Below are 24,044 nucleotides of genomic sequence, written 5' to 3'. Positions count from 1 at the left end.
CTTGATTCTAGCTTCATTTGGAGTGTAAATGTTGTTTGAACAATGCTAAGTATATGTTTTAGAAGCAGAAGTATTTGAGAAATGATGTAGCTATACCATTCACAAAAGGTTTTGTGCTTTGAAGTTTTTTAAAATGTTGTTTTCCTTTTTAGACACTTACTGATTCATGTGCATGCTCAGTAGCAAAGCAATGTATACTCCCAGAGATCCATGTAAGCAATTATATACTAAGTGTGATGTCTAGACTTTAGTCACACATAGCTCAGTAGAAAAGCATATATACAGTAAAACAGGTAGTTTGATACTGAAAGAAGAGATAACCAATGAGTCAGATATATACTCACAACTGTTATGTATCTAACAGTAATGAAGATACTTTCATAGTTAGTCATGCAGTAGTCAGGTACTCATGCCACTAGTGAGGCAGTCATCAAATCAATGATTTAGTAGCCATGGAGTTTTCAATTACCTAGACCCTACGCATGTACTCTTCGAATCAGGCATGCAGAAACAATGTAGTCATTAAACTATTGAGGCACTACTTATACATTTATCTAATCACCCAGACAGTAACCATTTAATTATGCAATTAATAAGGCTGTAACCATGGAGTCATTGTAACAATTGTGCTGAAGCAATGCAGTCATCTAAGTACACACTTACAACCCATGCAGTCATTGAAATACTGAGGCACACCCATGAGCTCATGCAAATACTCAGGTTCTACTCATTATGTAGAGAGTACTATTGTAGTAAACCTGTTATTCATCCAGTAGCTATGTATTAATTTGGGGCCAGATGTAGGAAGCCTAACACCGGTCGATAACGGCCGAAATTACCGAATTTCGGCCGTTAGCGACTGGTATTAGGCTTTTCAGATGTAGGAGGCCACATTTCAGGATTCGGCAATATACCGAATTGGTAATTTAAGAAATCGGTAAATTACCGAATTCTTAAAATACCGATTCGGTAAATTACCGAATCTGTAATGTAGGGAGCACTCAAGTGAGTGCTTCTTACATTTAAGGATTCGTTATTTACCACCAACCATTAGTTGGTGGTAAATAACGAATTCCTTTTAAAAAGCTATTTTTTGCTTTTTATTCAGTGCCATGTGGCAGACATACATGCCCTTAGGGCATGTATGTGTGCCACATGTGCACCCATGCACTATTCAGGGGTGCAACAGGGTGTCAATATAACACCCTGCCACCCTTGAAAGGGTTCTCCCTATTACCGATTCTGTAATTCCCATTCATGGGAATTACTGAATCGGTATTTACCGATTCGGTCGGTAAATACTGATTCTTAATTTCGTAATTTTCGTAATTTTTACCGAAAAATTATCTACATCCCATTTACCTATTCTTAAATACCGAATCGGTAAAATTCAGTATTTAAGAGTAGGTAAATTGAGAATACCTACATCTGGCCCTAGATTACTGAGGGAATACTCTTGCACTAATGCAATCACCCCAGGAGTACACTCATTTTCCTACAATCTCTCAAGATTTAACAATGGAGTCATGGAATCATTCAGTCACTAGTCATGCACCTATGTAATCAGTTAGGCACTACTGATGCACTCATTGAATTATCCAGGCACTACCCATGTATTATCTAAATACCCAGACACTACCAGTTCACTGAACCAAAAACACATGTGCAGCAGCCAAGTAGTCATGCAATCACTGAAACACTACTCATGTACTCACCCAATCTGCTAGGTGCTATGCATGTACTTAATAAATGATGAGTGCACTGGCCATACACTGTATAAATCACCTGTATACTATATATGCACTCCTGCAATTATCTATTAAATATAGACAATGGTTCTGTCGGGTATACGACCTGATCACTTCAAAATATGCATTATTTCATCTCAATTCATAATAGTCCATTAATTACTTAAGACCGTGCTCCTAAACAAGGAACTTGCTCACAACGCAAATCCAATATCACACGAGTTCAGGTAACCAATAATTTTTAATCTATGAATTTCATTCTTCATTCATAAATAACCCTGTACACATATGATTTATTTACAATTTACAAGAATCGGCGCAGATTAAAAAGTGAATATAATGTCACATCATGTGAAAATAGTGACATTCAAACGTGCTTATGTACAAGTGAATGAAAGAGAGGGGGAGAGGGATACTGGGTCACCCCATGGTGATTTACCCTGCAATTATCTAGGCACTAACGTTGCACTTATTTAATCATCCAACCAGTCTCTATACATGTATTGAATTATTGAGCCATTAGTCATGCACTTATCTAATCATTCAGTCACTACTCATGCACTCATCCAAACACCCAGATTGTAGTGATATACTCATGCAAACATTCTGGCAGTAACTAGCAGATATGGAATGACCCATGGAGTTCTGATATACTAAGGGAAAGATTTAGGCACTGCTTGTATCCTCAAAAATCATCCTGGTACTGTCTATGCGCCAATTCAATCATCCAGGGAGTATTCATATATTCAACCTCAAACACATGTTTTTACAAGTTTTACTGAGGAATATGTAGTCTTTTAGAACATGCAACCATGACGTACTCGTTGCATGTTGTTGGAAGAATTAGTATGGTATATACTTTGATAGACGTTAACGTGCTGAATGTTATATGCACCGTTTCATAAAATTTTAATCTGATACATTTGAGTAGAACAGTACTGAGATAGTAAATAGACCACTAACATAGTGGCAGAGAGGCATCCAATAGCTCACATGTTGTGTTTTGTATTTATAGTGGCGAGACACTGTATCTACTTGTACACTTGGGCTACATTTTTAAGAAAGTAATGCAGTGCAGAGCTGCAAGCCATTTGGCCGCACAAGGCTGCATTACTTTCAAAGCAGCTCATGGATGTGTCATATTTACAACAATATTATTGATCCCTCTGCTGCCTCCTGTGCTGGTACACAACTTGCTGCCATATGCACCTTCCTGAAGAAAAAACAATTATAAGAGGTATTTTCCTCTTTGTATGTGTGCTGCAGAATGCAACATGCATAGAAACATAAAAAAGGAGAAAGAAAAGTATTTCTCCTCATTGCATGTCCCTTCACCTCCCCTCTGACAGGTTTATGAATTGTTGCAAATTTGCATATGTGGCAGAATCCATCGGTGTTGCATGGGAACACCCACAGCAACACCTATGGCATGCTTCTTTCACACAAAGTGCTACCTGAAAAGTGGCAGATTTATAAGGCCATGAAAAGCAACACAGAGTGGCTTTGCGTGGCTCTGTAAATATGGAGTATCGCAATACGGTGCTGATGTGTCAAAACATTCAATGCTGTGGAAAGTGCATGGTGCTTGTAAATATGCCACCTTGCCTTGATGTTCCTTTTAAAATGTACTACAGAAGGGATAAACTGTTATTTCACCATGTAGATGTTAGAAGTGAGATTTTCAGTAGCTGTGTTGACAAGAGGGTGCCAACATTGTAAAAGGTAACTAATAAATAGAGTTTTGCTCTGGGTTTGTTAAGTTGAAGTAAGTGAATGTAGTAATATATCTGTAGATGTAAAACTGCAACATAACATGTCACTGTTTTAGTATTATGTGTAAGTCATTAGTAAACTAGTTGGTAGATTGGCAAGGGTATAAAATTAAAGTAACTTTTTTTGTTTACAGAACAATATCTACACAACTACACACAGTTACAATGCCTACAAAAGCTTGGCCAAAAAAGCAACAGAAGCAACTATAGTATGTTTGCAGAAATTAGTTACAAAGAGGCAAAATGCAGAAAGACCGGGGAGAAAAAAGAGATACTGGTACGAACGCGGAACGCGAAAATGTCAAAACTTCCGCGATCGCGGCGGATCGGAATTCGTGGAGCATGAGGTATTTTTAAACCTTTTAAAAATGAGCCAAAAAGCCTCCAATGAGTCTGAGTTATCACAACTTAGCGAGCGAGAGTCCCCACACCCCCATTTTCTTGTATAGATGGGCCAGCCGAAAATTGTATTGTATAATGTAAATGGAATCAATAATCCTCAGAAGGGGGTGTGGTCTGTAGCCTACAAAGATGGCTGCCTAAACAGGGAGTGCCATTTCCCGCTCACCTTGTCCGGCTCCATCATTCTGTTCAAAGGATTTCTATCTGCAGGTGTGTTTGAGGTGCAGGCGTGAATCCTCAGAGGTGAACACTACTGGTTTTTTGAAGCTGCCTATGCCACCATTGCCCCAGCAGGAGCTGCTATCAGGCCTCCTGGGGGTGGCCTAAGTGCAGCCTAGAGGTGTGGCTAATCAGGCTGTGCGTTAGAGCTGCCCTCTGTGCTGGCATCAGGTCACTCCCCTGGCATATACACTGCCCAACCCTATGAACCAGCTTGGAGCAAGGCAGGAGCAGTGATAGTGTGGCTGGAGCGCTATCAGGTAGGTGCTGGTCATGATGCAGGTGGGCCGGGGATCACTCCGGGAGCACTTTCCCCTGCCATGATCAGCATCCAGTGTGCAGGCGCTCTCTCTGCTGGGGGGCCTGTAGGGGAGTGTGGGTAGTTTCTCACAGTGGGTGGGTGGCCTGGGACGGAGGCCTTAGTGTGGCCTGCTCTGGCACTTGGTGGGGTGCAGGTTTCTGGGCGCCAACATACCCCTGGGTCCTGGCTACACACGGTGCGCTGGCTCCTGGGTTTGGCTGATGGCTGCTGCGCTAGTGTAGCTGGTTACTAAACACCTCTGCTCCTTCAGCCCATGCTGCTGGGATCTTGCACTGAGACCTGGATTACTCAACGATGTCAGCGTACTCCTGTGCTGCGTACAAGCTGGAACATGGCCTCTGATTTCTGACTGACAGCTCGGCGTGGACTGCATTTATCGCCTCCTACAATGCATGGCATATTGGTTCTGTGATGGCCAAGCAATTGTTTCCTGCACTGAAAACTCTGGTCCTCCTGAAAGGTTGTCTCCCTGCTGCTAGGAATCAGGGTAATTTGCAAGTTCTGTGGCACTGGGGGATTCACATACAGAGAGGTATAACCTGTGGTTATACTTCCTGCTCCTGTGCTGGGACTGCTGAGAGGAGCACACGCTAACCTGTCCCAGTGCAGCACAGTCTGGACACTAAACTGTTGGGGTGTGAAAGGGGGCATCTCGCTTTAGCCCACGCAAACACAATAGCGCCACTTTACAGGCGATACTCGACGGGCGCAGCAAAATCTCTGCGAGCACGCAAAATGTCACGTGCTCGCGGAGATTTCTTGCCGTTTGGTGGAATTTTGCGAAAGACAACTTCGCAAATTCCGCCCATCCCTAGTAATATATGCACACATTTGTAAAGATTACAAAATAAAGCAAATGAAATTATGACTACGAGAAACAATATGAGTGGACAAAGTGTATATTGCAAGAACAGACAAGATTGTAAAACACATGGAAACACCTTCTCCAGGAGACAGAAGCAGTTTAAGGTAATAAGAGCTAGAATATTTCATAGTAGAGTGGTTATAAATCTAGAGATAACTATGATGAAGTATAGAAGAAGGAAAGAGCACTGAAACAGAAAGAACGAGTTGCGAGAGTAGTGGATAAGGCAATTGCTTTGAAGAGGAAGCTTTTCATTTTGATACTAAATTGAATGAAGCCTCTTGACAAATGACTGTTGTACACGAAGAGACAAAACCAGAGGAAAGGATTAGTGAATAGATGTAACTTTTGTACAGTTTTTAGTGGAGAATGAATGCACATTTCTAGTACGGAGCCTTTTTGTAATGAAGAAAGCTATCTCCAGGATAACAGATTAGTTTGTGCTTTTGATGAAAGCAGACAATGTTGTAAAATAAATAATGGCAGTCCTATAGCAAAAGGGGTGATGGTACCCTGAAATGTAGAAGAAGTTATTGCAGAAGAGGTACAAGGGAGACGTAGTCAGGCCCCTGTATACAAATGAAATTGTCGTAGTGTTTGCAGTATTAGACAGCAATCCATTGATATATTAAGGAATTTTCTACGTATATGTCCAAGGTGAAGTTTAAAACACAAAATGAGTACTTTACTAGGTGTGGGTCCTTGCAAACTGAGAAAGCATATACATTTGTGGGGATGTTCACTATCTTGTTTATCAAAGAAACAGTGACAAAGCACCTTTCCTCATTTTAGGATGTTAGTTGTACACCACTCAACAAAGCAAACTTTAGTAAGGAGGCAGTATTATGTCAAAACTCCTGCTTTATGCATAGGAGAAATTAATAGGGCACTTTTGCATGGTAGTATGGCAGAGGTTGAAAAGGTTTGTGATGATGTGCAGTTTTGTTTCTTTGGTCCAGAACAGGACTGTAGGGAAATTGAAGGGTTGATAACAAGAGGAGTTGTAGAACAGGACACAGGTACTACAGTTGATAGTTTTGAAAAAGAAATTACAAAATTTAAGAAAATATGTGCTGAAAAATCAGAGTATGTTTGTATATGCTGTTGACGCACTCACTACATGACTCAAATGTGGACTGTTGACTTATATTTAAAAAGTGAAAGAGAGTAATGATAGCTGGCAAATGTTTGCACTGTACTTATCTGTAGAAGAAAGATTTGACTTGTCCACACAAAGTTATATGTAAGTACTGCTACAATAAATTAGAGGATCATAAAATGCCTGCTAGAGCTGTGCATAACAAGTTAGAACTGGTTCCCATTCCAGAAGCGCTTAAGGGTTTAAATGTTTATGAGTCCAATCTTATCCAAACAATGCATCCATTTCCGGCTATAATATGTATTGAGCCTACCTACCTACCGCCTACCAAGAACAAGAAGATATGGCAAGTATTAGTATCTGTTATCAAAGTTAAAAACTAAACTTTATATCTGGTACAACACATTGATTACTGTAGAAATGTGGAAAGCCTGCAAGATATCACACATAAGGAGGATCAGACATTTCCATCAACAGGTCAGATTGAGAACATGGATCAGACCTGGCCTTAAGAAATTCATGAACATTATAGCAGCCACACTTTGCATTCTAAAGAGGGTATTGGTGATGCCATTGAGATGTGTCAAATGAAGGAAGCAAAAGGAGCTCCATTAAGTGTGTAGGAAAAAAGTTTAGAAGCTTGGTGCTTCCCACATTTTTTTCCTACTGGAGTAGGTGACAGGTATGACGAGCGGCCTGTGCAAGTACCTGCAGCTAAGTATAGATGTAGTAGACTTTATTCGGAATATCCTACATTGTGTCACTGAATTCCATATATATTTCACCTCTTATTTGAGAGTGACTTGTCTGGCCTCTCACATGTTGTGAGTCATATTCTAAAAACAGGAGTTACGATTCATAATATATCAGCTAGAGAACTTTTGGAAAAAGTTCAAGGAAAAGATGAGCACTTGGAATACAATTTAATAAACCTAATGGCATGTCAGCGTGGGACTAGTGAATACTGGTATCAGCGTTATGGTGAACTCAAGTGCACATTGAGGAACCTTGGAGCACCTACTTGGTTCCTGACACTGAGTTGTGCTGAAAATGCATGGGATGACCTGCTAGAGTTCTTGCAGGAGCCAAATTCAAATATAAAAGACATTCATATGAAAACGCCAGGAGAACTGTGCTCAATAGACCCTGCAAATGTTTGCAGATATTTTAATCACAAATTTCAAGCAATGATGGTTTTCATCTTGAACAAAACAAAATCCTCTTGGTGAAGTGATTGATTTCTTTGGCATATAGAGTACCAAGCCAAAGGTGCTCCCCATATTCACATGTTGTGGGTAAAAGATTTCCCAAATTTTGAAGCAGCCAGTGGTGAGTCAGGGTAGTCTTTTATTGTGCAGTATGTAACTTGCTCCATCCCAAAGGAGAGTAGTGACATCATATTAAGAGAACAAGTTTATGATTCCTAAATCATAGATGCTGAAAGTATTGGCAGCAAAAATACAGAGCAAAAGGGAAATTTTAACCAAGATGTCATTTCAGACTCCCACGACCTGTCATCTCACAAGGAATTATCAACAGCTTTTTGTCTGCCGGCAGACATACACTTACAAGGAAATCACCAAAAAATACATACAACCTAAGAAGAACAGAGGCCTTCAAGTACATTAATGACTATAACCATGTGATTCTGAAGTTGTGGAATGCAAACATAGATGTGCAGTTTGTTGCAGACAACTAAATTGCTGTTGCTCTGTACGTTACATCTTATATAGCAAAGTCAGAAAAAACCTGAGATGAAAGACATGTGGGAGAAGATTTCAGCAGAAAAGTCTTCTGAAGAAATTGTACAGTTTTAGTTTGAAAATGCTTTCTTAAAGAAAGATAGGCTCCTATGAATGTGTGGATCAGTTAAGCTCAGCTAGTTTGGTTTCTAAATCTAGAGGAGTTCTATGGGTGAGTTTAGGGCTTGCTAACAGTGGCTGCTGGTGAAGTTTGACAATGGTGAGGCTGGGGTTGCAAAGGTATGAGTTAACATAACATGGGTAGCACTGGATTTATTTGCGAGGCCGTTCGCGATTACCTGCGCATGTCTTGTTTTAAAACAATTTTTTTCAAATAAAAAGAGCAAAAAACAATATCTGTTTTTAACTTCAATGGTTCCCAGTCTAATTGAAGACATTATTTTGGCATATTTTTGTGTTGCGGCAATATTTAAAGGAAATTAGCAAGGAATTGAGCACAACAATGTTGTGGTGAGCTGAAGCAGAAAAATCTTAGTTGGAATAAAATTCAGACATGACCACATGCAAATCAGTCCGACCCTGTGTCTCATGGGAACAGTCCAGCCCGAACTGCCAAGCCATGTCTTCCTTGGACCAGAAACAAGCATCCTGGGACCGGTATCTGGCTAATCAGCCATCATCAGCCAGGCTAGCTAGAATCCAGTGGCAAAGTGAGCATGTGACCCACTTCTGGGCATACCCTGCCAACTTAGGGCGAACAAAGCAATACCAAAGGGGATGATAGATGGGGCGCTTGAGCAAATCAAACACTCACCCCCAGTCAACTGATCTGGGTTTAATCCATCATCATTCTTTAGCTCACTCCACCTCCACAGTTCAGACATAGCCATATGCAAATCAGTCCGACCCTGTGCCTCATGGGAACAGTCCAGCCCCAACTGCCAAGCCATGTCTTCGCTGGACTGGAAACAAGCATCCTGGGACCGGTTTCTGGCTAATCAGCCGTCATCAGCCAGGCTAGCTTGAATCCAGTGGCAAAGTGAGCCAGGGACCCACGTCTGGGCATACCCTGGCAACTTTGGGCGAACAAAGCGATACCAAAGGGGCTATTTAGGCGGCATAGGTAAAAGCTTCAACAGAGATATGTAAATTAATGTTACTATTAATCAAAGGTACTTCGTGGCGAAAACAAAATGAAAAGGGAACTCTGCAAAGCTAATTCATTTAGTGTTTTGGTGAGTCCAGATCTAGTTGTATGACCCCCAAATCAGTTGTAAAGGAATATCTGGATGAGGTCAAAATTAACAGTAAATGCGTTTTTAATGTCAGATCTGACATTCTCACACTATTTTTTTTGCAGGTTTTATAAAGGCCAAACTCCAATTAAAATACTGGTGCACTTTACATGTGCACCAGTTGCACGAGACAAGGACATATTCATGTTCTATAAGGACAGGGAGAGTAAGTTATTTGCCTAGAACCACAGGATATTGAGCTGACACCAGGACTCGATCATAGCTCACCACTGAAAAATCGGCCACTCTGACATTCACATTGTCTTCCATAAAGAAAATATGTCAGTCATAACATGTCATAAGCACACCTCATGGGATCATTTTGTTTACAAGGACAATCATCTACTTAAAATACCCCATATTAAACTCTAAAGAATTGTAAATACGTTCCCCCTTGTATTTACAAATTACATTTATAAAATACAAATTTCTCCCTCCTGATCCTAAAAAGAAACTTTAAGAAAGTATGAAAACAATGTGTCCATTCCAACATGCAAAAACAATACATTTATACCTTTTATTTAGATTATAATACAGCAGTGATGATTGATTGAATTGCTTACTTTACTTTCTTGAAATAGGCCTGGCCCGAGCAAGTCACTTTGTCATTTCCCCAGCTGCAAAGTTTTTCTTTTTCATTTGGCAGCTGGTCTGAAGCATCGTGAGACTGATTTGGGTGAATTTTCAAGTGAAGCAAGGCAAGTTCCTTCACTGCGCTGGACATCTGCAGTGTCTGATATCCACAAGTCTGCATGTGGTGGAAAAGGCATCCAAAAATATCTGCAGCGCGGGAAGCAGACACCTCGAGTCTGCAAAGTTTGTCTTCAAAATTCATGAAGACAAACTGCGCAGACTCGATTTCTTGGCTTCCCAGCTGCCTGTAGCCTTAACTCCATCCTATCCTAGTACATCGCAAGGTGGGGGCCACCTGATGGGAAAGGGTGTGGTGACCGTGCTCTCCCTTCCCTGATTGACGGGAAGCCCCAGAGATACAGGGCTTCCGTGAAACACGCCTGGGGCTGATTTTATTCCCTAGGCATCAGGGGGTGGAGACTAGTTGACAAGGCTTTGTCTTTGCCGAGCTGATGACCTCACAGGGCTCAGGACCATGAGAGCTTCAGCCTGGCAAATACTCTACACTTTAGGCACGCCCAGGGGCAGCATTTAAGGAATGCTTACTTCTGTCACGAACGGAAGCAAGCACAGTGAGTGACAGGGTGCATCAGCCCCAAAGCCAGAAAGCACGAAATGTGTGCACATTTTACTTTAAAAAAAACATTTATGTGCCAACAAATTGCTTTTATTTACTCTGCCCTTGGCAATGAAAGTAAAGGGGCGAAGCCCCAACACCCGACAGCAGAAACCGCCACTGCTTGCTAATACTCATAACAGAGTACTGTCGTTTTTCTCTAAATTCAGTATCTTGCAGTATTCGAGCCACACAGGACAGATATTCTGAAGAGTGACATGCTGGATATGTACTATCCAAGAAGAAGTCAGTATCTGGAAAGGATGTGTCTTTATTAAATACTTCAATGTTATACATTCAGAAGTAATGTCAGTAAAAACTGAAGGTAAATTTGCAGTGGCTGGATGTGGAAAATGTTTGGTGAGACATACCAAAGGAAATTGAAAAACGAAATACATGAGGTTGTAACAGTGCACAGGAGGAAACAGTGGCAAGTGTGCAGGTTCCATAAGTAATCCAGTACGCTTAGAGGTATAATTCTGCAATATATGCTAGACACCTAGGCACAAGAACAAACGTTACATTGGCAATGGTGACATTTGTGCAAGTATCAATGGCAAACAAAATGTGAGAGGTAGCACCCAGTGTGTTACAAGAGTAGAGTGGTGTGTGCATGTTTCAAAAGAGTACCAAACATTGGTACAAGGATAATACTGCAATATATGGCAAACACTCCAACCACAAGAACACACTGGTAGGCCCTTCCATAGTCTCAGTGCATGGAATTTTCAGTAATGGGAAGTCTTCCTTCAGATGATAGAGAGAGGTTGTGAATTCTTTTGGAGGTGTTATTGGAGGAGGTGACCTTTGAGGTCCATTTTGTAGGCCTGGGAGGAGGCGGTGGACCGGAGTGCCCCCGTCTCCATGTTGTGTAGTGGGGCTGGGCCGGACATGGCTCAACTCATGCAAATTAATGGCCAGTCTTATGTATTGTCCCTCCCCCTTATCAGTTGCTGGGTGTGGTCACTGGGCAGGTTGTTCCCCAGGTCGGCGGGTTGGTGGGACATGGGGGTGGTTCGCTGCCTGTGTGCGCCTCTATCTTTGGGCGGTGGGGTGGCTGTAATCGAGCCCATGTTTTCTGCAGTGCCTCTCGCAGCTGGCACATTGCCCCGCCCCCAACACGTTTCCAAGTGCCTTTCCCGCCCTCCCCGAGTTACACTCCGGTACCCCCGTGTGGGGTGGGTGGGGGGCTTTGTATGGGGACACGGCTGTTACCCCCCCCTTTGGTCCTCCCGCGGCGTGTTCGGTGGTTGCTGGTCAGAAGGCAGGCCATGCACGAGGGAGTGGACAATAGGTTTGTCTTGGGTCAGGTGCGGATTCGGCGGTTGGTTCCAATGGCACAGTGGGGATTTAGGGTCTTCTGGTAAGGTGCAGTCTGGCTTGCGCGGCTACAGGGCCAAGGACATAAATACAGCGAGCCGGTCCTCGCCTGGCAAGAGGAAGTTGCGGGCTGACCACGCGGCGGTTCATTCTGGGGGGTGCCCAGGAGGGGGACCTGGAGCGGATTTCTCTTCTGCTACATGTGGCGCAGTGCGCAGCAATTATATTCAATTGCATTTTTACGATGGTGGAGTTGGCGATGGCGAAATGCCGTGTGGCAGTGGGGTACATATGGAACTTGGCTTTGACATACCTGTGGATCGGGATGTTGGAAATGGTACAGGGTGTTGTGGGGCAATCTAGTTTTCTTAGTTTTTGCAGGAGTCACGTGCGGAACAAAGCAAAAGGGCGAGTCGCCTCGGCTATCGAGTCCCGGCAGGGGACCCTACTATGTTTCCTCAAGGAGCGTCACAGTTGCCAGTGCGGCAGGCTACTAAAAAAAAAAAAAACTGTTGAGGAAGTTCCTTCAGGGGAGGTTTCCACATCACATTTGGCGCAGTGAGCAGTGATGGTATTCAATGACAACTTATGAGGGGGGAGTTGGTGATGGGGAAACGCCCGGTGGCAGTGGTGATTAAGTTGGGCATGAAGAAGTTCTTCATTTGGATATTGATGATGATGATTTGGAAGAGGGTGAAGTACGTGATGGGATGTTGGTACTGTTAATCCACAAAATCAGTTGGGTTGTTTGGGGCAATCCAGTTTTTCTTAGTGTTTTGTAGGAGTCAAGTGTGGACCGAGCAAAAGCACGAGTATCCTCGGCGAGCAAGTTGCGACAAGGGACTCCGCTGTGTTTCAACAGAGATTGTCACAGTTGACAGAAGGTAAGGCAGGTTGGTGGTCTGTTTTGCAACAGGGGGAGAGTATCCCCACTAAGCGTACTCGATCATTGGTATTGGGGATGAGGTGATTGGGGAGCAAGTTGCTGCTAAAACGCTGCCTGTGCGCCAGGCTACTGAGAGTGATAAATCTGGAGGGGATGCTGCCGCAGTTACGAATGGGCAGGCAGGGGACGCTGCTAAATCCAAGGATCAGGTGGAAGAGGATAAGAACATATATAAACAACAAATTGCCTTATACAGGAATTGGTATGCCATTGGGTTCTCACTTGTCAGGTAAGACTAAATCTAGGATTGGCTTCAAGGTGGGATTCAAGATTGGGTATCGTGGGCCTCGGCGGGGTAGGTGGTCGGATAACTTGAAGGCCGCGATGGAGTCCCCAGGTTGTACGGAGAATATTGGAAGCCGAACTTGCTGCGGGCGGGGTTGCTGGTCCTTTCATATGCTGTCCGTTGTCTGCTTTGGTTGTTTCCCTTCTGGGTGTGGTGCCTATAAAGGCAGCTGGAGAGTTCCGTCTTCTACATAGCTTGTCACGGCCTGAGGGTTCCTTCACCAATGATTTTATTGCTCCAGAAGATTCTGGTGTGTCTTACGCTTTGGTGGATGATGCCTTGGGGCTGGTGAGATCTGCAGGACAGGGGGCACAGTTGGCGAAGAGTGACATCCAATCGGTTTTCCGTCTTTTGCCTATTCACCCTTCTGATTTTGGCTTACTGGGAATGCAATTTTATGGGAAGTTCTAGGTTGACAAGGTCTTGCCGATGGGGTGTTCAGTGTCCTGTGCATTATTCGAAACTTTCAGTACCTTTTTACAGTTGCGTTTCACTTTAATCAGTGGACATAGGCTAGTCTGTCACTATTTGGACAATTTCCTTTTCATCTGCCCAGTAACAAAGTTCAGGAACTTTCTGCCTTTTTGTTTTTAGTTGTGGAGGAGCATAAACTGGAACTCAGAAAAGTTTCCGAAATTGTTGGGATACCTGAATATCGCATGTAGAATGGTTCGAGCTGGTAGGACATTTTGTAGAAGGTTGGGTATGTCCTTGTCCGGGCGTTTTTTCCACATCATCGTGTGTGCATTACAACAGCTGTCAGGGTGGATCTGTCCATATGTTTGCCTTTTCTGAAATTTTTTAATGGCGTGTCCTTGTTTTTTGCAGATGAGGACACGCTTTGGCAGGTACAAATCACGGATGCGTCTGGTGCCAATGGATTTGGCATATTCTGGGAGGGGCGCTAGTGTTCTGGCGTGCTTTCAGGTTGAGGTGTCTACAGCTTAATATTGTTTTTAAAGAGAGTCATATTCCGGGGGCCATTAATTGTATAGCAGACGCTTTATCTCGATTTCAGTGGAAGGAATTCCGCAGACTGGCTCCTGGGGTAGATCTCGAGCAGGCACAGATCCCACAGTACGTATTGGCATTGGGGGATTGAGGGTCACCCAGTTGGTCGAGAATTCAGTGGCTACTTCTACTCGGCGGAGTTACTTGCAAGCATGGCAGGAATTTTTGAAATTTGGTGATGATTTCCTTTTTCCAAAGGGGGGGTTGTATGAGGAGCAGTTTTTGTTGAGTTTTGTTTTACACTTGGTGGACAGAGGTCTTTCGCACACCACTATCTCTGGTAAACTGGCTGGAATTTCTTTTTATGGGCAGCTCAGGTGGGGGATTGTTCCGGCGGGGGGTGTTTTGGTTAACAATGTTTTGAAAGGTTTGGGTAGGCTACAGGTTGGTTCTAAGCGGCTGCGGCAGCCTGTCACTTTTGCTTTACTTCAACAAATGTTGTCCCAGTTGCCTTCTTGCTGTTATGATGATTTTGAGTGCGTTCAATTTCGGTTGTGTTTTGTATGGTTTTTGGGGGTGTTTCGGGCTTCCGAACTCTTGTGTTTGCGTAACAGGTCAGGCATGGCCAGTACGGAGGTTTTTGTGGAGGGGATAGATTGCGCCTTTGGCTACGTGTCTCTAAGACGGATAAGTTGGGGAGGGGTAAGTGGGTTTTCCTGGGGAGGAGTGGTTTGGTTTCTTGTTGCCCGGTTCAGGAATGGGAGGTTTTTCTGTATTCCTCTGTTTTTAGGCCGGGAGTTATTTTTTGCCATGTGGATGGCAGCCCAATTTTTGTTGCCCAGTTATTGGCCGTTTTAAGGAAGGTACTTTTGAGGTTGGGGTTGAATTCTTTACACTTTGGCACTCATTCTTTTAGGATTGGGGCGGCGACTGAGGCTGCCAGGTTGAGGTGGGATTGGTCTCAGATACGCAGAAATGGGAGATGGAGGTCGAGATGCTGCGAGAAATATGTTAGAAAGTAGTGCACCTTCTTTTTGTTAATATGTGTTCTTTCTCCTAGGTCCTTTGCACAGGATGGTCACAGTTAAACGGAGGGTATTCCTTTGGAAATGGGCCGCAGTTTCTGCAGAACGCCAAATTTGTGGGAGGTCTCTTGGTCGTTTGCAGTTAGACTCATGAAGTGTCTTGGCATGGTAAAGGGGGAATGCATTGGTGGGGTTTGTTTCCTTTTTGTCTACACTCTGTGAGGGAGGTGGGGTCCGCCGGACTTACTAGTAATTCACTTGGGTGAAAATGATCTGGTTTCTCTATCTGGTCTGACATTGATAAAAATGCTGAAGATGGACCTGGAAGTCTTCAAGGATGCCTGGGCGAGCACCATGGTGATCTGGACGGAATTTGTGCCACGTCTACTCTGGAATGGAGCTCGGATCCACACAGCTATGGACAGAGCTAGGTGGAAACTGAACCGATCTATGACACTGTTTTGTAGGGACATGAGTATTTTCAGTTTGGCTCATCCTCATTTACAGGTTTCTGAGCGTCACTTGTTTCGTGAGGATCAATCAATTGAAAAATGTAAGAAATGACTAGACTGGTCTCCCAGATTAACAATGTGCAATTGCATTTTGAACGTATTAGGGAGAAACATGTTTTTTAAGGAAAAAAGTAAGAAACAGGTATGTTGGCAGGAATTTTGATAAGTGATCATATAGTGATGTGACTATTGATTATACATGTTTGTTTTTTGTAGGGTATACGATAAAACATTGTGGAAAACAAGAATAAGAGACAGAAAAATTGATGTCTTGATAAAGATGGTACTATAATTTGGAAACCATCGAAACGCGTCGACGCTGTTGCGAACATATTTCAAGGACTGACACAATCCAGTTAAATATCGATTGGATCAAAATATCAACTGTTTTGTCCTAGAATTCTTTTGGATGTGTACTGGTATTAAATAAGGGTTATGTCTAACATTTGTTTTGTCTCTCTTTTTATGCTGGTCATAAATTGGTAATGGTCTTATATACAAAAGAATCCTGCCTTTTGATGCATTAGGTGTATTTGTAGAAAGGAGGAATTATAGTTTTATGATATTATAAGTGTATAACATTATGTGATTTTAATTGATTTTTGTTGTATTGTTTTGTACAATGGAATGAAAATACAACTGATTTTTTAATAAAAGATAATGATCATTCATTGAATATAAGATGCTATATTTTATGTGTTTGTTTTGACTATTGTGTTTGAAATAATTTTGGTCAAGGGAATTGTTTCTTGCCTTGGTAGTAGTACCTCATTTCCCTTGATAGTATTAAGTGGTCCCTCTCTTATTTTTACTACCGGAAATAGCTGGCAACATCATAGGCTATCAGGCTTTCCACACAATGGCTAGGAAAAAAACCATATTCGGAAGACAAAGTGGCAGGATCTTGATATTTGCAAAATTAAATTTGAAACTACAAATCGAGGAATGGCTCATGCACGCTCCAGAAGTCCAGATTATAACTATAAATGGGTTCGGAGTAGAGGGTACTCCATTTAAACTTGGAGTAATTAACCTTTATGTCGATCCAAAAAAGAAGGATACGAATACAAACATCAGAAGGATCATTAGGCTTTTTAGAAAATATCTCCACGAGAACCCTGGACATGAACGCATCATCACTCGGGACTTTAAGATAAGAGACTTCTGTGGCCCTGAACAAAAAATGAAGATCGCAGTCGTAATCTAATGGAAGCCTGTATTAGAGAATTCAATATGGGGTCTGCGAATAACGCAGGGCAGCTGACAACGATTCCACGACCTACATTTAAAAACATCTCCACGCTTGATCACATCCTCCTGAGCAAGAATTTGTTGAGGAGATGTGAAGAGTATAAGGTTCTGTACACTCCCGGAAGTGATCACCAACCAATCTCTGTATTTGTCAACATTAGCAGCATGATGCACAAGGAACATCTAACTGCAGGCAATATGCTCACTCTACACAATGTAACAACTTCAATAAAATTGATTAAATGGGGCCCCATAAGCCAGGCGAAGTATACAAATTGGAAGCAGAACATATGCATAAGGTCAACAGAGCAGCTGGGTCAAAATTATGACTTCATTATCTAATGTCTTGGCTTCAGGTAAACGGTCTATGAATAAATATACCCCACCGGGGCAATTTAACTTCACTGACAACAAAATCTTCATTGAGAGTAAAAAGAGATGCCGCTTGGTAGAAGCTAAGCACAGGAGGGAAAAGTGCATTCGATCGGAAAGACTCCTGAAGGCAGAAAGAAAATAGCACAAAAAAATTGCCTGGCAATTGAAACAAACTTGTATAGAGGAAAATTGGAGAAATATCTACGCATTTCTAGCAGCCAACAAAAGCAAGGAATTCTGGAGACATGTTAATGGTCTAAATGGCGGCCATCATACCCTGAATGCTGTACCTGCTAACAAATGGGCAGGTCATGCGACCAGCCTATATGTTGACCAAAAAACTTCCATGGCAAGCATTGTCAGGGTAGAATACTGCCAATATGAAGAGAGCAAAGTGGCGGAGCCTTACCAAAAAAAAAGGGAAATAAAAACTATCCTGTAAGGCATCAGGAAGGATGGGGCACCAGGGCCCAACGGGCTGCCTGGGTATATTTTTAGGGAAGATCGTGAATACTGAGCACACCAAATTCAGGCCTTATTCGACCATTGCTACAACATCTCTGCAGTTCCGGATTCATGGAAAGGCTCCATACTACAACCCATTCATAAAAAGGGGGATGTCTCTGACCCGGGGAATTATAGACTGATTGCTCTACTCGACGTGGAAGGCAAGGCATTCACCAAAACGCTCTTGAAAGAGCTAGAACTATGGATCACGGAAAACCATGTAATCCAGCAATACCAAACTGGCTTTCGGACAAATTAGTCGACCATGGATAACGCCATCGCACTTTCATATCTGGCAACGAAGGCAACTGGGGCCACCTCCCCAGGATTATATGCATGTTTCGTGAACTACAGTGCCGCCTTTGATGGGATCGACCGAAACATTCTGTGGGCAAAATTGGCCAAGTGGGGTATACCAAGGAAACTCCTTGCGGCCATTTTATCACTCTACACTGGCACATGGGTGCGAGTTAAGCTTACTAGCACATGTGCTACTGCCAAGATCTTCATGAACAGGGGGTTAAAACAGGGCTGCGTGATCGCCCCCACCCTGTTTAACTTATACACCGCAGACCTGGGAGAAGCACTGTTAAAAATTAACATCTTTTCTCCAAAATTGGGCCACCTCAGACTGCCAATTATGCAGTACACGGACAATCTCGTCTTATTGGATCACACAAGAATTGGCATGAAAAGGGCATTAGAGATGCTACATAATCACAACATGGAAAACAAGCTCATAGCCAATGCATCTAAGACAAAAATGCTGATCTTTGGCCACAAGTTAAAAAACTAACATTGGCATGGCAGCTGGGTCCTCTTAGGATAACTACGACCAATAAGTACACCTACCTGGGAGTACAATTTATAGATACCTGCAGACCAGCACTGAAGGTTAAAGCACTAGAGGGGAAAGCAGCTAAGCTAACATACGGCTTGTGTAAATTACACCACAAGCTTGTAAGTCACGCAATGGAGGGGATCCGATGAGTAATGCAAGCCAAGTTAATGTCTACACTCAGCTATGGCCACCTCGCATTCCCTGGTTTGCTGACCAAACAACTGGAGGGCCTATACACAAGGGCATATAAAAAAGTCTTTAATCTCCCTCACACGACCAGGCATTCATTGATTCGACTTGAGTTCAACATCACAGCTATGGACATTGAATACAAAACAGACAGTCAAATTCCAACATAATGTGTTCAATGCATGCCCGGGCACACTTAGGGCTGCGCTACAAGTGGTCTTTACAGATAACAATAGTCGCTGATGAGCAAAAAAACACTGGGTCTATCTACTGAATTTTCAACAGACACATTATTAACAAAGTGCAGTCTAAAGATCAAGTTACAAATGTGTGGCAAGAACATCTCAAGGCAACAAGACCTTGAACGGATCAGATCACTCCTGGGTGCAGAAGGCCTCATCAAGTCACATGAAACTACTGCATGCCAGCCCTACTTAAAAGCAGGTCTTGGATGGCAAGCCCTACAAAATGTCATGAGGGTGAGGCTGTTACCTTTGCCAATACAAGACTATAGAGCCCTCTGGAAAAACTGGTTGTCAAGTGGGTCCGGCTGTTGTCTGTGCCAGCATCACTTAGAATCTGCAGAACATGTCATTTGCTGTTGCCCAGCTTTGCTGTCCCCAAGGCGTATGTATCTAAGAACTATGTTCATATAACACAGCGTAAGATCATGCAAGGAGGCCTTAAGGCACATTTACACCACCATAGTCCCGATGGAGCTGGCACTAATTGGGAAGTTTTACGCGGCTACTGGAATGCTCTACAATCGGCCAGAGAAGTGACAGTTGAATAAATCATGTGCAAAGGACTACTGGAGCTCGCAATTACTTGGCATAGCACTTTTTAATATCATTTATGTCCATACCAAAAAGTGTACTAGGAACAGTATGCCCTCCACAACTTGCGTATCCCCCGCATGTTGCATAACTACATGAGCGGATTCTAAACGGACCATTTTTGGTACAAAGTCACCTATGTACAGTTACTTTATAGCACCATTTCTTTTTAAATTCTCATTGTTTTATTCTGATTTTATGCATCTTATTTTTAAACCTTTCTAATTCTCATTTTCTTCTGTTTTTGTAAAGGATTTTAATTAATCATACAATAAAGTATTTCAATCCATTATTTCGCACTGATTGTCAGGTTGCCAAACCAAACTTTTTAAACTGTAAGTTGAGGTAGCCGAATGTTGAAGGACATTGCCTTTATAGTTACGACTTATTGGCAAGTCTAGTTTTAATAACTGGGAAATGTGGTCACTTTCCACTCGTGGCAGTACCTTATAATCATGGATTTTAAAGTCCAAGTCAGCTGATATGAAGGTATAGTGAAAAACTGAACCATAATTAGAATGTTTTAAAGTTGGAACTTCTCTTGATTATACAAGGACAATTCATTAAGCATGATTAGGTCAAGCTGCTGCAGATTATCAGGACACAGTTTAGCATGTCGGTTGCCTGACCGGTCTAAAGACTTAAAAGAGACCAAACGTATATTGAAGTCACCAGAAATGATTAGGCTGGCTATCGGGTAAAGTACCGCTAAAGATTTTACAATGTCCCTCAAAGTAAACAACTGAATGGTGTTTTGTTGTTGTACTCAAATAATGATTCAATATTATTATCAAATGAAGAGTAAACTGTAAGATAACCCCTTGTAACCAAGACAACTGCAAGTCAATTGCTTGCGATATGACGTTCAGCTCTATTTCCATATAGAATGAGAGCCCGTCCTTCGCACAACCTTGTTTAATTGAGCACGTAGCTGGAAGGTTATATTCCTTATAACCAATCAATGGAGTATCTTGTTCTTCCCATGTCTCCTGCAGCATCAAAATTTCAATAGATTGTAAAAAGGTGATTGACTCAGGGTTGGGCAACAATAGGGCAAGGCCATGAATGTTCCAAGAACAGATACTCAGTTGCTTATTGTTAGCATTATTAATGTGCAAACTTCAATTCCCACCATCTGGTGATATGTTTGAAAGGGTTGCTGGCAGCCAGGCCTACTATTCTAATGACTTTTTATTTTTGACCATTAATTAACAGGTACAAACTCCTGATAGTGTATTTGTAATAGAAAAACCGGTAAGATTAACTGAGTTACTCAGTCGATTTTTCAATGTCACCTTTTCTTATGTTAAATGTGACAGTCGCAGATTCTGGAATTGCCACTTTTAACACAGAGGGATATTTTATAGGGGTAGGTTTCTTACCCGTTATGCCCCATTCTGAGAAGTAGGAGCGTCACTCTTGAATTTTATGAACTATTTCATTGGTAGACCAAGTTGTGATGGTAGACTTCCATACAGAATTTGGTAGAGCGCACTTAAATTGGGCAGATACAAGATCAACTGATGTAATAAAGGATAATTGAGGAAGTGAAGAAATTACTTTCAAAAGTGTTCCCCTGTTCAGAATGTCATGAATACCTTTGCATTCATATTGAGGACGAAATATTATTTTCAAATCATTAAGGGAATGTTTTCTCCGTATATGCCCAACTGAGGACACTTTAGTGGGTTCTGTGCCCAAGAGTGGACTGCTTACTGACAAATTGTTCCGTTTACACTTAGGGGAAAATTTACCCTTACCTGCAGAATTAATTCCAGTATCCAACATGGGCCCTGAAATGGTCTGATTAAGACTGACATATGGGACAGAAACCATTCTACTATTTGCAAGAATTTGTGATTGATGACCTTCAATCCTCCTTGGTATTTCTAAGCAGTCATTTAATTGGGGGCCTAATAACTTAGGAATGGGTTGAGAACTCACCTCCGATGTTTGATTCTGGACAGGATTAGTCTCCCCCACTCTGGTTGAAATTGCATCCTGCTGTTCTGTAGGTTCTGTAATCTGACCACTTGGTTTAAAAATGGGAAAACTTTAAATGGGCAGCTTAATTGATTATGTCAATATTTCTGGAACCTTCTTAAAGTTTTTCCAGGGTTTCCTTAGTCTCATTCTGGCACTTTTTGTAACAGGTGACTGACCACTAGAAGCCTCATAGGGGTCAGTATTACTTGGGACTAGTCTTCCTTCACTGTCCAGATCTTCTCTAAAGCCAGAACTATCTTCGTTTCCTGACCCCAGGGCTCATTCGAACTTATTTGGCTTTCCTATATTAATCTTCAACAGCAACAGAATGAGTGGCCTAGTTGTTGGTCACTTTGAACACATGCAAAAACATTTGATTGAAGTTTTTGAGACTGCGGACTACCAGTAGCATTGCCTACACTGCTGCCTAAAGGCATTGCAACCATTGGCTTGGCCTTTGATTGGGAAGCCAGCTTCTTTACTTTATCCACAAGGGACCCAACAATAGTTGGAAGTTCAGACATGTTATCCACGAAGCATGTACACTTTATTAGTTGGTTATTGACATCTAATTGAGCTCTTATCACAAGGTTAGTTAAGTTGTCTAATTTGGAATTTTCCCCAGCAACATACACAGCTAGGGTACTTAATAGCTCCACCTGAATATCAAATGTATTAGAATGAAAATGTAACATTGTTGATATAGTATCCATTGTTCCTAGCAAATTTCACCATACACCAAAATCAGCTGTTGTCTGAAGCTGGCTCTTGATAAACTATACCAAAGCAAGGTATGGTGTGCACAGAGTCCAGTGGATCCCAAAGGTAGGCAGAGGTAAAAGGTATATAACACCTCACTCGCTATTTGTGGTAGTGTGGGCGAGCAGTAAGGCTTTATCAGAGGGTAGTGCTAAGCATTTATTGTACATGCTCAGGCAAGAAAAGATTTTACACATTCAAAGTCTGAACTCAGACCAATTTGTTTGTTCATAAATATTATTTGGTGTTATTTTATAGCTAGAACCAAATAGGCAGAATCGTACTCTCAAAGGCAAGGTATCACAAAAATGCATTTGACATTAACTTTGTTTTTGTTACAGGTTTGTAAACTTTGCAAAAAACTGGTGAAATTACTTTACAGTGTCTTTTCTTATCCGGTGAGGTATCCCTAGATACCACACTGGTACATTTCCTAAGAGGAGGGAAATAAGTACAATCACAGTTTTGCAAGGTTACTCACGAGAACCTCATAATCCTGAAAGAACAAAAATTAGGTTCCAGTCCATGAGTAGGACTCGGTCGGATGGACACTCGGTGCGCAACACCAGTGGCAGGGTGTAGAGTGCAGGGACCACACGTTAGCCAACAGGCTACGCAAGGTTGTTGGTTTGGGGATTGACGACAAGCAGGCCACCGGGTGGAGGGAAGAAAAAGCTCCTGGTGTTGAGGTTAACACTGAAGGGCCCAATGCCAGCACAATAATTACACTGCCAGCAGCACTGAGGCAGCCGGGTGTGTGATGCGGTCGTCTGGAATCCCAGGGTTTCTCATTGGAGGCCTTTAATCTTGGTTGGAGCAGCAGATTTGGTCAGGGTTTCCTGTGAGGAGGTCAGCAACCGGATCGGTGAATGGGGTCTTTGGGAGTTGGATCGCAATAAGAACATGAGAGGGAGGTTCCCATAACTTTAATGGACTAGGAAGTTCAAAGACATTTAGAAAATTGCCCACAGAAACGTTGTGAATTATCAAATCATTTTATTTTATTTTCATATATTTCTTAATGCGAGAAACATTCATAAAAAAGCGTTCATTTGTTCAAATAGATTTTTTTCTCATAATCTAAGAATACATTTACAATAACAGTGTTAGCCCAGCACAAGAAGCAATAAAACATTATATACAACACTCACTCAGACTCTCAGGCATACACACATTCAGCCATCATCATATACATCAAAGACGAAAACTGTGAACACATTTAAGACCAACAAACAAAAGAAAGCGCCGACGCGTGTTTCGGAAAAAGTGCCAACAGTAAGTATTCCTTCATCAGGGCGCAGGTAGGGAATGATTATATATTCATTTCAATTTTGCTGGGCAACAGGTTGCAAAGCTTGGCGTTTCTGTGGGCAAAAGGGCAAGAGATATAATTTAAAATGATGAGGGGGAAAAAAGGGGGGGAGGGAAGCTGGTCATTCGTGTAATATAACACACATATATATATACATATTAAAAAGATTTTTTACACTCGCACAACAATGTCTAGAAGGCAATAGGGACAAAGAACTTTCATATTGAGAATTAGTGTAGAACTAATGGTCCTATCGAGCAGGATACCAATAAAG

General features: G+C 42.2%; 1 long non-coding RNA gene across 2 annotated transcripts in view; it reads right to left on the bottom strand.

The window, feature by feature from the left end:
• Positions 1 to 24,044, bottom strand: part of LOC144797721 (uncharacterized) — a 45,125-nt gene that overhangs the window by 19,816 nt on the left and 1,265 nt on the right. The window lies entirely within an intron of this gene.

Source organism: Lissotriton helveticus, chromosome 1_2, assembly GCF_964261635.1.
Source record: "Lissotriton helveticus chromosome 1_2, aLisHel1.1, whole genome shotgun sequence".
In the NCBI taxonomy this organism is placed as follows: Eukaryota; Metazoa; Chordata; class Amphibia; order Caudata; family Salamandridae; genus Lissotriton; species Lissotriton helveticus.
Note: the sequence above shows the minus strand (reverse complement) of the source record. Positions and strands in the feature narration are given on the sequence as shown.